Source organism: Plectropomus leopardus, chromosome 19 (genome assembly GCF_008729295.1).
Source record: "Plectropomus leopardus isolate mb chromosome 19, YSFRI_Pleo_2.0, whole genome shotgun sequence".
Lineage (NCBI taxonomy): Eukaryota > Metazoa > Chordata > Actinopteri > Perciformes > Serranidae > Plectropomus > Plectropomus leopardus.
Window position 1 is genome coordinate 9,016,790 of NC_056481.1, and position 13,437 is coordinate 9,030,226.

A 13,437-nucleotide genomic window follows, 5' to 3' on the forward strand; every position below is an offset into this window, starting at 1 on the left:
TACAGGCGCAGGAATGCAGGGGAAATGTGTGGCCTGGAGCATGTAGGTTTTATATTAGACTCCACACTGATATGATAGTAACAACATGGGTGGGGAAGCTATAAAAACACCCCTCTGGCTCACCTTCACATATTTTTGGAGCTCTTGGAAAATGACAGGCATAGTGGCGGCTGGTAGTACCAAGCTACCGCCGGCAGACTAATGAAAACAATCATGCAGAGCCGCGGGAGTTCGGGCTGTTTTCAGGACAAAAGTGCACAGCGCTGAAGGACCAACTGCTCACTGGTGCAGCCACACAGAAGAAGCAGCGTGCAGCTCGAGCTGAGCATAATAAGAAATTGAATGGACTCAAACTAGTCTGCACTAATGAGTTTTTACAAAGAGACTGAAGGCATCTTTCTGGGTAACTAAGCGGCTAACTAGTTCCCTGCTGGGGCACAGCTGCTGGATGTGACAGTAAAGTAATGAACTGATAGCAGAGCCTTTTACTTGTTTCCTGTTGTAGTTCAGCCAAGTCAGACAACGATGGCTCAGAGCTGTGTCCACGTGTCGGATTTGGTTTAAATTGGGGCACTCAACATTTGTCTCAAATCAAACACAACAAATAAACACTGCAATACAAAACAGATCCCTGTTTTGAGACACATTCCCAGCATGCAGTGGTTCTAATAAAGCCGCCAGTACTGTCTGCATCCACATCTTACGCCAGCTCATCCCAGGCAGTCATAAAAGACTGCAAATGAGGGAGTGCCTTCAAGAGAGCAAGGCGTTTTCCCTCTCTGGGGAGGACAGATCTGATGATCAAATCCTTTCCTGTCTCCTTGTTGAGCCCCGCTCTGCAGCAAACAGAGGGTCTCCCACGTGTCACACTCCGCTGCCCACAAGTTTTGATAAAAGGCCTAAATATGAACAGCCCAGAGAGACTGTAGTTGCAAAACATAAACAAATAAATGTGGAACTAATTACAGACAAATTCCATGTGTACAATCCCAAACACACATTTCTAATTCTAATCTAACAAAAATTTCTAATCTAACTGTGCTGCAATGCCAATCAACTGACTGACCTGGTAATGGTGAATAAATCATAACAAATATGGATACACAGTGTATATGGGGCCAATGAATTATCAGACGATAATGGGAAATTCCTACAATTATGCATTATTCCAATAATACAAAATGTGACATTATGATTTATTGTATCGGTCATGAGAATCAGGTAATCATCAGTTATTGGTATCAGCTGAAAAACACCCCAAAGCACCCCTAATAAAAAATACTCTCAATGCGATTTGTAAACCACAAATACAGCGGAGCAGAAAGTGGTGTGATTTATAAATAAAAACAACACAGAGACACAAATGAGGCCATCCTGTGTGGTTGTTTTCTAAAGCGGCCGTGTAATTTCTAGCAGGATAGCAAATTAGTCTCTGTGCAAAGACACAGCACATGGAGGAAGCCCACGGGGGGACGCAGACTCCCAGTTTTAAAAATACATATCCTATAATGTTTATTTGTCTTCTGTTTAGGCTCCAGATGCTGAGAAAGTGAAAGCAAAGGGAGGGGTGCAATTCGTAGTTCACCAGCAGTGAAATAGATGTTTGTGTGGAGAGCCACCCACTGACGAGGCTGGGCCTACAAAGAGCAACACTGTGTGATATTCAGCCCTGGGACACATCATTATTATGATTAACGTGATCTCTAACCTCATTTGCCTCCATGTCTTCTCTACGAGCAGCAGAGAAAACACTCAGGGTTTGACGATGGCTGCCTGTGATCTCTGCTCCTTCTTATCCAGTGCACAACTGTCTTACTGTATGTGGTGCCATGAGAGATGGAAGGAGGCCCAGTGGACGAGTGGGCGGAAATAGGAGGAACTGTGCTGTTAGCACACATTGCTCAATTATCATCACCAGCACTATATCTGCAAGACTGGTGGTGCATTAATAAAAGAGCAAAATCTGCAGTGTAAACTGTAACAACTTCCTTTATATCTTAGTTTATGGATTTGGAATTGAAGTGGGATGCCTTAAAGAGGAACATCACCAAAATTAAAAATGCCAGTATATTATTTCCATGACCTTGGCAAGCTCAAACAGTATTGATAAAAATGAACTACTCTTTCCTGAAGCCAGAAATCAGTGCAGGCTTTCCAAACCATCCTCTCACACTAATTGATTTTTTAGTTTTTTGGAGCTGGACCATTCATTAGGAACACTGATGAAATATATATACCACTTGGTTACGCATTGCACCACACTCTCGGAGCGCAGAGTATAGTCGGGGCACAGACGGAGCAGCGAAACGTCAGGCTCATTCAAGGTGAAATTTAATCCTCAATTGCACTGGGTCTAAAATTTTGCTTTAACTTGCTTCTGCAGGAGCTGCTCCTCTTATCCATCGATCTAATCAGCTCTAAATGGATCAACAGATAAATTACCCGCACTGCGACGCAGAAATAGCTGCTGAGGAAAACATCTAAACTCATGAAGAGCTCTGCCTGCCCTGTGGTCACAGACCCGCAAAAAAAAAAAAAAAACAAATTTAGAGAGTGGATATTTAATGATACAGATGAACACACCTGCATTTAAAGGGAAAATGCCCATAATGTCAATTAAGATTGGTTCAAAAAGCTGAGTAATTTTTTAAAGAAAAAATGCCAATTCACTAATTCCAGCTTCTCAAATGTGCATAATGTATGGTTTCTTTACTCTTCTATGACAGTTAACTGAATATCTTTGGTTTGTGGACAAAAAAAGGATATTTGAGGACAACATCTTGGGATTTGGGAAACTTAACGTAATGTTTTTGACTATTTTCTGACATTTTATTTACTGAACAACTAGTTGACTAATTGAGAAAATAATCAACCCATTAATTGAAAATGCAAATAATTGCTGGTTGCAGCCCTATCCTGGAGACAACTCCTTGCACTTTGGAAAGCATATTTGGTTCATTTCTGACTTTTTACAGATAAAGAAACTAATTGACTGATTGAGAAAAAAAATCCCCAAAACATTATTAGTTGCAGTCCTTGTTTAAACTGATTTCACCCAAAACTTTATGCACCCACACAGCAATAAGTTGTTGTGGTAAGGGGACTGCAGCAAAAGCCACGAGTGCACAAAAACATTCAAGTAAAAGAAAATAAGGAGAAAAATTAAATGAAAATGTAAATGAGCTGCTGACTAATGGCCCTTAAAGAAACACCAGACTGCTAAAACTACAAGCAATTTCACAATTTTACTAAAACTTTACTAACACTCAATTAACACGTTTTAAGAGGGGAGGGAGAAAACGGCTGAAAATGAGCCCTACATACAGAACATGGCGCTGTCATCTAATTACCAGCTCTTACTTCTGTAAAAACACCAAATGGCTCTTCATGGTTGAATCTCTGCTTGCATCCAGGCAGACTCTAATTACGATAAACAAATATCCCATCGTAGTAAGTGAATGGTGTGGATCTGGCATTGTCTCTGGCTGAGCACAAGAAAGGCTTTTGCAGTGTTTGGAAAAGTGTGATTGTCAACAGTGTGCTTTCCCAGTGGGAAAACATATTGTATGACCAAATGCTGCAAGGATTAGCAACATACAGCATCGCTTACTTCTGGTAATTGGCTTGAAAACTGTACATGTGAAAAAAAAAAGCATGTATGTCGAGTCACGACCAGTGTTTTTCATACACAACACCCTGCTGTGCAGTGAAAACATTTCACAGCACCTATAGATTACAACTCCAGAGCAGAAGGTCAGCGTGACAAAGTGTGTGGTGTGGCGTGTATTTTCTTACATGGATGAATCAATGCAATCTTCCCAAGAGGACAAAGCCTGTTATATTATCTCCTCCAAATTATTATTGATGACTATATTCAGATGTTATGTGGTGACAGTATAAACAGGGCAGAAGTGGCCATTTAACTTGTCTGAAGAGCATAATTGCGTTAATAAAATGCTGGGCACTTTTCAGTTATGAGATATGAGGATTTTATTTGGGAGCTGATATCTGGAACAACATCTTTGATCAGTATTATAAAAATGGAGCGGCCTATTTATCAAGACATGACAGACATCCAGTCATGACAGCAGCCATGAAAATCTGCCCTCCACAAAATGAGTGGATAAACGGCAGCCAATTACAGACATGTTCATAAGTAAACATGTTGGGTACTGAGAGTACACATCAAAGTTCAACTGACCAACCAACAGAACAACATCGTGAGACATACATGGCTAATACGAATAAATATTGCAGCCCAGTCACCACAAGACAATGATGGCATTGTACATTTCTGCAAACTATGGCTACATAATATTTGTACCGCAAGTATATAGGCTGACAACAGGAAGTGGAGGGGATGGTGAAGGAATGACATCTAAGTGAGACACCTGTCAAGCTGCAGACCACTGTTTGACACCAACAAACCACCAACCAACCAACCAACAAAAACGGTAGTTTTTAGTGAGTCATCTCTGTGTTATCAGTGACATTTCTCTTGGTTGTTTTTTAGTAACCCTTTGCTGTGTATCTACGAAAGATAGTGCCACAAAAAGCAGTTGTGCTGTGTTTCCAGCTGGTACTGTGCCATGAAATTGGTTGGTTTTTTGTTTTTTTTTTTTACAGAGAATTTGCTGCATTTCCTGCCAGGACAGTCATGAAAAGCAGTTGTTAATAACACAGACATTGCTGCCACTGAAAGCTGTTGTTTTTTGAGATTGGGCTGCATATTGATGCTTTTATTATTATTGTAAGATGTCATAAATGAGATTTTTCTGTCATTCTTCCTTGTTTAGGCGTTTGTGTTTTGTCTACACTTTCTCTTTTGACCCCACATGAGATAGTTACGCCATACTATCACATAACTGTAGCTGAAAATACATCATTACACACAGACAGAAATTCAATAAGATGAAGCATGTTCAAGGTCCGTCCCCTCATCTCATTTCGAACGTACTGCATGATCCAGGCTGCCTTTAACCTTGGTCATTTATATCATGCAGGACAGCTCTGATTATCGTCCCATACATTAGCCCTTTCTGGTGCTTGCCTGAGCCTTACATGCCTATCAGCATGCATGGCATGTAAGCTAACCCCTGACTGTGGGCTCACTGCTGCATTTAACTGCGCTCATTTAGACACAGTCATCACAGTCCCCCCAAAAAAAGCCTTAACACAACAAAGCTTCCCAAAGAGTCAGAAGTTAAAAGGTGCTTTTAAAGAAACAGATTTGAACCGGCTCGCCACGTCACGTTCTTTTCAGCTCAACACAAAAAGTGACGATGCAAACATTGAATTAATGCTTGTCGCCGTCACTGCAGGCCTTTGTGATGTGATCAGCGCACTTTTAATTATTACAAGCCTGAGGAATACTGATGTTAAGGGAACCACAGAGGAGATAAGGAGTCTCCACATTAATAAAATGGGAGCGTGGTGTGCTCAAATAGTTTCTCTGTATTTATCTGACACAGTGATCAAACAAAATAAGCAGCCCTTCTATATTGTACTTGTGTAAAAATGTTTATTGGAAATACTCCAGGGCTTTCAAACTGCATCATGTCACTGAGAACACAATGAAAATATTGAAGGGCTGACATGATGATCACACACAACTCCCTGTGTTGCAGCCCTGAAAGAATGAATTGGAAATGTGCTGCTTTAGTAGGCATCCATTATTCATTAGGAACTGTACTCCTCCATGTCAACAACCTCTGTAGTGACATAGCCAAACCATTATTTCCTCTTTCACTTGCTCTTTACCTCACTCTTTTCTGTCTCATTCAGTCACACCCAGCTTTCATCTCATATATTATCAGCTGCCAGTTAACAGCCTGCAAACTCTAAAACATCCAACAAAACACTTTATAATACAGCTATGAAGTCACGCTACTTAAAGGATCACGCAGCTGGACGTTGTGTCATTTCTTAAGGCACAAGGGAAAAATCATTGCACATGCTGGTATACTGCACAAAACGATCTGACCTTACATGCAGAGACTGATATCATGAGTCACAAGCCTGGGTGGGACCTTGATGCATCTCCAGCCAGGCTTTATGGTGCTGCACAAATGAAGGGAGATAATCACTCTTTCTATATGCATCCTCGAGTGAGATGCAGCCCACTGCTTTTGGAATCGTTTTGTTTTTTAAAAAAGCCACTTTACATGTTTGCATCCAAGCAAGAACAATGATGTTTAATATGGTCTGAGGGGGAATGTTTCAGAGGAAAATTAAACAACAAATAAGTCAAAGGGACACTTGCATACACATTTTTCCTTTTATCTGTAGTGCTATTTTTCAATCTATGTTGGAGATATCAGCCGTAGAGATGTCTGCCTTCTCTATAATGTAATGCAACTAGATGGCACTCGGCTTGTGGTGCTCAAAGCACCAAAAACATTCATTTTAAAAACTCAGCAGCTGTTATTCCTTCCAAAAATCATGACCCGGTTACTCAAGATAATCCACAGATCTTGTTGTGAGCAGTTTAATGTAAGAACTGTTTTCTTTCTATCAAACCACACCAACTGTATCACCATGCGAAAGGAAGCGTACATCTACTGCCAGATCACCTAGTACCCCTTAAATAGCTAGTGCTGCAGCTCAGCCGAGGGGGACGACATTAATGTTTTCATCTCGTGCTGTCGTGAGCACGAGCCTCTCATCCATGAATAGAGTTGGTGGGGCTGTCGCAATAATGGCAATATTGCATACTGCTCTACTGACAAGACAACTGCAGGAGATGGCAAGCAACCACCACAAATACATGTTCATGTGATTTCTTTTTGCATGGGAACGCAAAGTATTTACACTCTGCTACGAGTGCTAGCAGTGTGATGAGGTACTGAGCATCCATTCTGCACTGAGAAATATGTAATTTGGGGTAAAACGCTGCAGCTGCTGTCACCTTTTACCCAGCCAACCAATGACAGTGGAGTAGGGGCGGAACAAATAATACTGAGACCAACAGTCTGTCCAATCTGTCCTCTCTCCCTGCATGCTTCAGCTTTCTCATCATCCGGTGCAATTAAATACTCTACTTTGTTCCGACATTTTTACCTCTGTGAATACTTTGTATCATAGCATCCAGATGCAACCAAAGCAACTCTGAAAAACACTGCGTCTCTTATTGCGCCTTATTGTCCTCTGTATTTAACAATGAACAAGTGTTTAATTTATTTTACAACTGTAGCAACTTTAGAACAATATACCTGATGAAAACCTAACAATAAAGCTTATTTATAAAGCAATAAAATCAGAATAAATCATGTAAATTGCAAAAACTACAAAAAATGTCAGTTATACCACCTATCACGCTGCTGAGTGAGAGTGAGAGAGGGGAAATCTTTTCAACGCCACAGGCCTAACAGTTAACGTGAGTAGTTCAGTAAAAAGAAAGTAGTTCCGACATAAAACTGCTCACAACAAGGACTGTGGATTATCTCAAGTAACCGGGTCATTTCTGAAAAGAGATATTGTGGTTGAGTTTTTTTTTTTTTGAAGGTACTTTTTGGCGCTTTGAGCACCACAAGCCGAGTGCCATCTAGTTGCATTATATTGAAGAGAAGGCAGACATCTCCTCACCGATATCTCCAACACTCTGTTCCTCACACTGCTACTCATAAGACTAATAAATTGCACTACAGGTAAGATGAAAATATGTTTTTTTTTTTTTTTATCTTGAGGTGAACTGTCCCTTTAAGAAACAACAGTTATTCCATGCGTGAACCCGTGTTCTAGTAATAGTAAGCTTCAGTTTCACACTATTTGCGTCATCTTTTAACCCTAGAGACGTTATCGTAAACATCAGGCTATCTAGGAACGAACGTGTGGGTGTGACTTCTTATGTGCATATAAGATGACTGCATTTCAGCTTCAACATCAAACAAACAGCCTTCAAGGGAAAAAAATATCCACAATAGCTGAATATTTTTCTTCCTGCCTGTCAAAGCAATGTTAAGCATGTTCTCAGCCTGTGGGTTCTCCTTTGTTTTCCATCTAATATTTGTTTTTCCTATTCATTAATTCTGATAAAATAAAGTGGACTGAAACATGTTTAAAGCCAGAGCTGGAGATGTTTGCTTTCACTCAAGTTAAATCAGGCCACGTAGCGCAGGGAGTTAATCTCCGCTGGGCTGCTCCACCCTGCCTTCCCTGAGCAGGTCAACAAATTAGGTTGCCATATTTCGGCTCAAAAAAAGGAGGAGAGCTCAGTTGAATACGAGTTATGTTAAAATCACATCTGTCAACACGCTGCCCACCCCCCACCCCACCCCCCCACCAGCAGCAGCTGATGTTAAATACGGGACTGTGAGATTATGACAAACAACTTCTGGCCGTCTGCTGCCCTTTTTAACAAAAAAAAAAACCACAGACAAAAACATACAGATCTTGAAGGTTTTCAACAATGTGTTTCTCTGCCTTTGGAGACTCATAAAACAGGTGCAAGGTCACCAGCTCAATCTCCAAAACATGTCTTTTAAGAGCTTGATGGTGTACTTTGTAATGCGCTCATGGAGCGACTGACAGAAATACAATAGAGAAACTATGTGTTGCCTGGGGGGAAGAAAACACCCATATTACTATTGGGCAGCTGTTCTGGAGTGACATCATGCAGTACTTCCCTGAGCTCTTATTCAAACCAGAAGGGCTTGAATTAGTGGTTCCTAACCTTGGATTTTGGGATCTCCTGAGGAGTCCCAAGATAACACTGAGGGGTCACAAGTTGATTACAGGAACAAAGACATGTTTCTGTTGCATAAAATTAAGTTTGAATGTCCTGTCTCTGCATCTGTCTTCAAAAATGCAAAATAAAAAACTAGACACTTTCATCTCTTCAGGCCTCTAGAAAAACAGGTGGAGACAGAAATCTGGTTGAACTCTTCATAATCCAGGGTCACACTAAGGTCATAACTTGGTCACAAGCATTTCCTTCCCTTGTCATTCACTGGATTTAAATTTACCACCGCAGCTGACAAACAACAGAGCACAACAGACATTTCCATCTCCAAGAATTGCAACCCAGCGTCTCATTTTGTCCCAGCAACAGTTCAAACCACCAAATATTCAATTCACTACAATGTAAGACCAAGACAAGGAGTAAATCCCCAATATTTTCATCTGGAGTCATCACATATTTGGCCTTTTTGCTAAAAATATGATTTAAATCAATCAGGTGTTTCACTTCAGATGTTTTCTAGCAGTGCTGCCGGAAGATATTTAATGCATCCATCAACACTAAAAGGCATTTTGACTCATAATGTATTTGGATATTGTTGAAAGTGTAAAATTATGTTAAAAAAATACCTCCCATACCCCATATGCTGGTACGATTGCTCCTGCATGTAAGGGGCAATGTAACATTAAACAGAGTTTAAATCAATATTGTGAGTCTAACATTGCTGAAACCATTAAAAAAGTTTTTTAAAAAATGCAAAAAAAACAAAAACAAAACAAAAAACAGATATAAGTTACCTACAGAATACAAAATGATCCAAGTAGGAGGTAACAGCTTTTTGAGTAATGACATCACAACCAAATATTGTCACAACTGCCCCTGATCTCCCCTAATCAACCCTGCGTCTCTAATCACAGAGACAAAAACGACTCAAATCCTGGAGAAATGCAGCAGAGAAAGAGCTGGTACGCATAGAGATGCCATGTTGGGCACGTGGGCGCAATACAGGACAAAACTAAGCTAAATGTAAACCCTGTCAGCTCCTCTAATCTGTCAAACTATTATGAATGAATATCAGCAGATAACGATTGAGGCCGATGAACCGGAGCACTGTTATCTGGGGGTATTTGATCTATAATCCTCTGGTTGACTTAAGTAGAGATGGTGAGTTAAGTGCACATGGGGAGATCTTTATATAGCAGCCCAGTATACATTTAATCAAGTGATCCACTAACTGCTGCAGCTTTGGTTGACTCCTTCGTCGATACATAAATGTTTTGTTTGAGTCGTGGCACTATTTTGAAATGACAGATACATCTGGTTTTAACTTCTCAAAGACTCTCTCTTTGTCTCTCATGTGCTCGGCCTTACTGTTTTCTCAGAGGAGCAACTTACAATGCCTCCTTTGAGCAGATGGTGGGTGAGTTCTGACGCATCTGCAAAGGGAGAAACCTTGATCTCTGTCCAGCTGTTTCCGCGCTGCAGTGGCCCAGCTGAGTTTTAAACACCGCCGATAGTCAACAAACACAAATCTGCACAGCTTGAGTTTGTACATACAGTGTTTCGCTGGCCTTACACAGCAGCAGCAACAGTGTGGCTGACCATGGGTGTGACACAGATCAGATGGTGAGGGGGAATGTGTGTGTGGCTGCTGGTAACAGCCACACTGTCCTCGGGGTTGGCAAGTGTTTAATAGTCCCTCCTCTAATGGTGACACACCTTCTCTGCGTGACTGAGGTCCTACCTCTCTGTGACGCTGCGGGGCTTTCCGGATCCTATCCTCCAAACAGGAAGCAATACTCGGCTCACATGCTCCGTTTCTGCTTTCCCCTGCTTTTGCTCTCACTGTTGCTTTTCTGGCTGCTTTTTTCATAGTTCAAAGTTTCTGTTTCAGTACAAAGTCACATGTAATAAAAGCTCTCCCATTAATCATTACATCTTTTTTTATCAAATTGCCTGGATAGATGAAGGTTAAATGAACAGTTCTGAATTTTTTGGAAGTGGGGCTGTACTGGGAACTTATCCATAGACAGTGAGGTCAGTTTGGAGAAGCAGACTGGAGTCTGACATGAAAGCTAAGCAATGTAGTGCTGTGGATGGGGGTCAGCAACAATAGGTATTTTAGCCACCTAAAAAGATCAATATCAGTCTAAAGTCCTACTCGCACAGGACTAGTATTACCTGGTAACCTCGTGTAATTTTGAAATTACCCCCCCACATCTGTGTTTCATGCAGCACATTCGCACAGGTGAAGAGATGTCTGTATTTTACTTGAATTTACTGACATAATTTCTCGGCACAGAGAGAAAAAAAACAAAACTGAAAAAATTCAGAGATGCACAATTTCACACAGGACTAATATTATCCCATGACCTCTGTGTTTGCAATTATGGACCCGGCCAGTTCGCATAGGATTAAAATCACAGATGTTTTGATATTTTCTTTTTTTATTCCCACCTTGCTCATTGCCTTTTTCCCATATTTTTGAAAGAAATCAAGTCAATTTGCCCAGGTTTCAAATGTTTTTTCGCTTTGAAAAGAAAGCTACAACAGCTTCATTTCACCTTAGGAAATCACTGTCTGACAATAAGGTGAAGCAGTGTAAATGTTTGTACCATAGCTTACACTTAAACTGAAATTTTTTAGTTGGGAATTTTTTAGGTGGCTGAAATACACTATGCTGCTGCCCTCTCCAAAGAGGAAGTCAGCTTAGCTTCCATGTCAGCCTGCTTCTTCAAACTGGGAGCGTGCTGCCCGATATTTACTGTATGTAACATACTGTCTATGGATACGACCCCATACAACCACACTCCAAAAAATCTGCACTGTCCCTTTAAAGATTGATCTCCTAACTCTGAATGATTTAGAGTATGTTTTATCATTACTAAATCATTTGAGCATGATGCCAAAAATCCAAAGAATGACTGCAGGGTTTGCATTCTGTAACACTTGCCGCAAGCACAAACAAGCCTGCAGTTGCAACATACTGCAGCTTAATGTGCTTTAACAAGCTTCCACTAAGGCAAGCAGAAAAATAACAGGTTGGATACAAATGTTGTTTGTATCAAAAGGAACTTCTTACTGTGACATATCCATGCCTAATTCAGGAACCCATCTTCAAGGCTGGCTAAAAACGTTTCAGCCGGCAAATATCTGACAACGTCTGGGTCAGACCGAGCTCATCCCTAATTGTCGTGACTTGATACCAATTAGTCCCTTCTCCGCCTATTTGAGGGAAAAAAAGCATACCTTGAAGCAGAGCATAGTATGTGGCTGCAGCCGCAGAAAGCGCACAGCACAGCGTGCCGTCTCTCAGCTCAAAGTTGGAATCTGAGCATTTCCAAGACTTAGTGAGAGGTGGCGGAGAGATAGAGGGTGGGCGAGCTGCGGGGATTTACTCCCGGCTGGCAATTTGAGGTTTATACCCAGCAAGCTGTTAGAAACTCCAGGTATGCGCAACTCGCTCCTTCTCCATCTCGCTGTGGATTTCATTAATCACCACATCTGTTCGCTTCACACAGCACGCCCACGCTCAAATAACATGCACCTCACAACCATTTCAATATGCCTTTTTACAGTTCTAACTATAGCTGAAAAACTAGAAAAGAGCATCTTGGCAGGGTGTTAAACACCAATTAAATGCAGGCTGAAAATAGCAACTGCAAAAATAAAACCTGTTGCGTTTTGGCACCTTTTTATTTAGAGACTTTGACACTCCACAAACAACCTGCCTTCTCCCAGTGAAATACGTATTTTCACATTATATACAGCTGATATTCTCTCTCCAGAGACATCACTAAGAAAATAGAAATTAACTGAAGTCAGATATGAACTCTAACAAGATGAAAGCCGAATCAATCTGCCGACAGCACTCAACAGTTAAATGTAATTTCTCCCTGCATCCGTACACAGTCTCATTTGTCTTGGCGAGCACTATTTGTTTGTTTCAATGCATCCTCATTAGCTTCTGCCACACTAATTGCCATTCTTCCCAAGGTCTATACTGTATAATTGAAATGGAATTCACACTGAAATATCACAGACTGTTAATGTGCGAGACAAAAGAGTAAAAGCAGTAAATCAAGATGATGTGGCTGCTACATGAATATAAAAATACAATACTAGCTCAGAGCAGACAGGTGTGTTATGATAAGTGCTTTTTTCACTGGTTTAGAAATAAAAAAAAGGTGCACAGAAGCAAAAGGATGCATGCACAATCAAAACTTGGAGCAGGTGCTGAACTAAACATAAGTAAATAGTAAGAAGGCAAAAAAAAATAAAAAATGGCACATTTAACTAAAAAGGTGCAGACACAATTTAAATGGGAGTTCTTGGTCCAAAAATGCCTTTAGACACAAAAACATGGGAAAATAGGGACCACATAAAACAAAAATTCAAACATTTTCCTTTAAGAGGTTGTCCTCTGCTGGCATGAGTATAAACTGAAGAGATCTCAGGTATATCTGCGAATTTTACCTTTGCAAAAGTAAGAAGCAGAATGCATCACTGTTTAGCAAAAACTGGGAGTCACAGCAACCTGTTACACATTTCAGTGATCATGGTATCATATATACAGCCGTGGGCTGATTGTAAAGCTGTTTTTTGCTTGTTAGAATCTTGTCAGCAGTCCTGAAGATAAGATGAGCAATTTCTTATCGTCAGAAGAGTCAGAAATTTAACTTTGTCATTCAAATCTGTCCTCTTCTCTCATCTGTTGATCCCAGAGGCTGCCTTACCCATTCTGTAGTACCTGTCCCCGC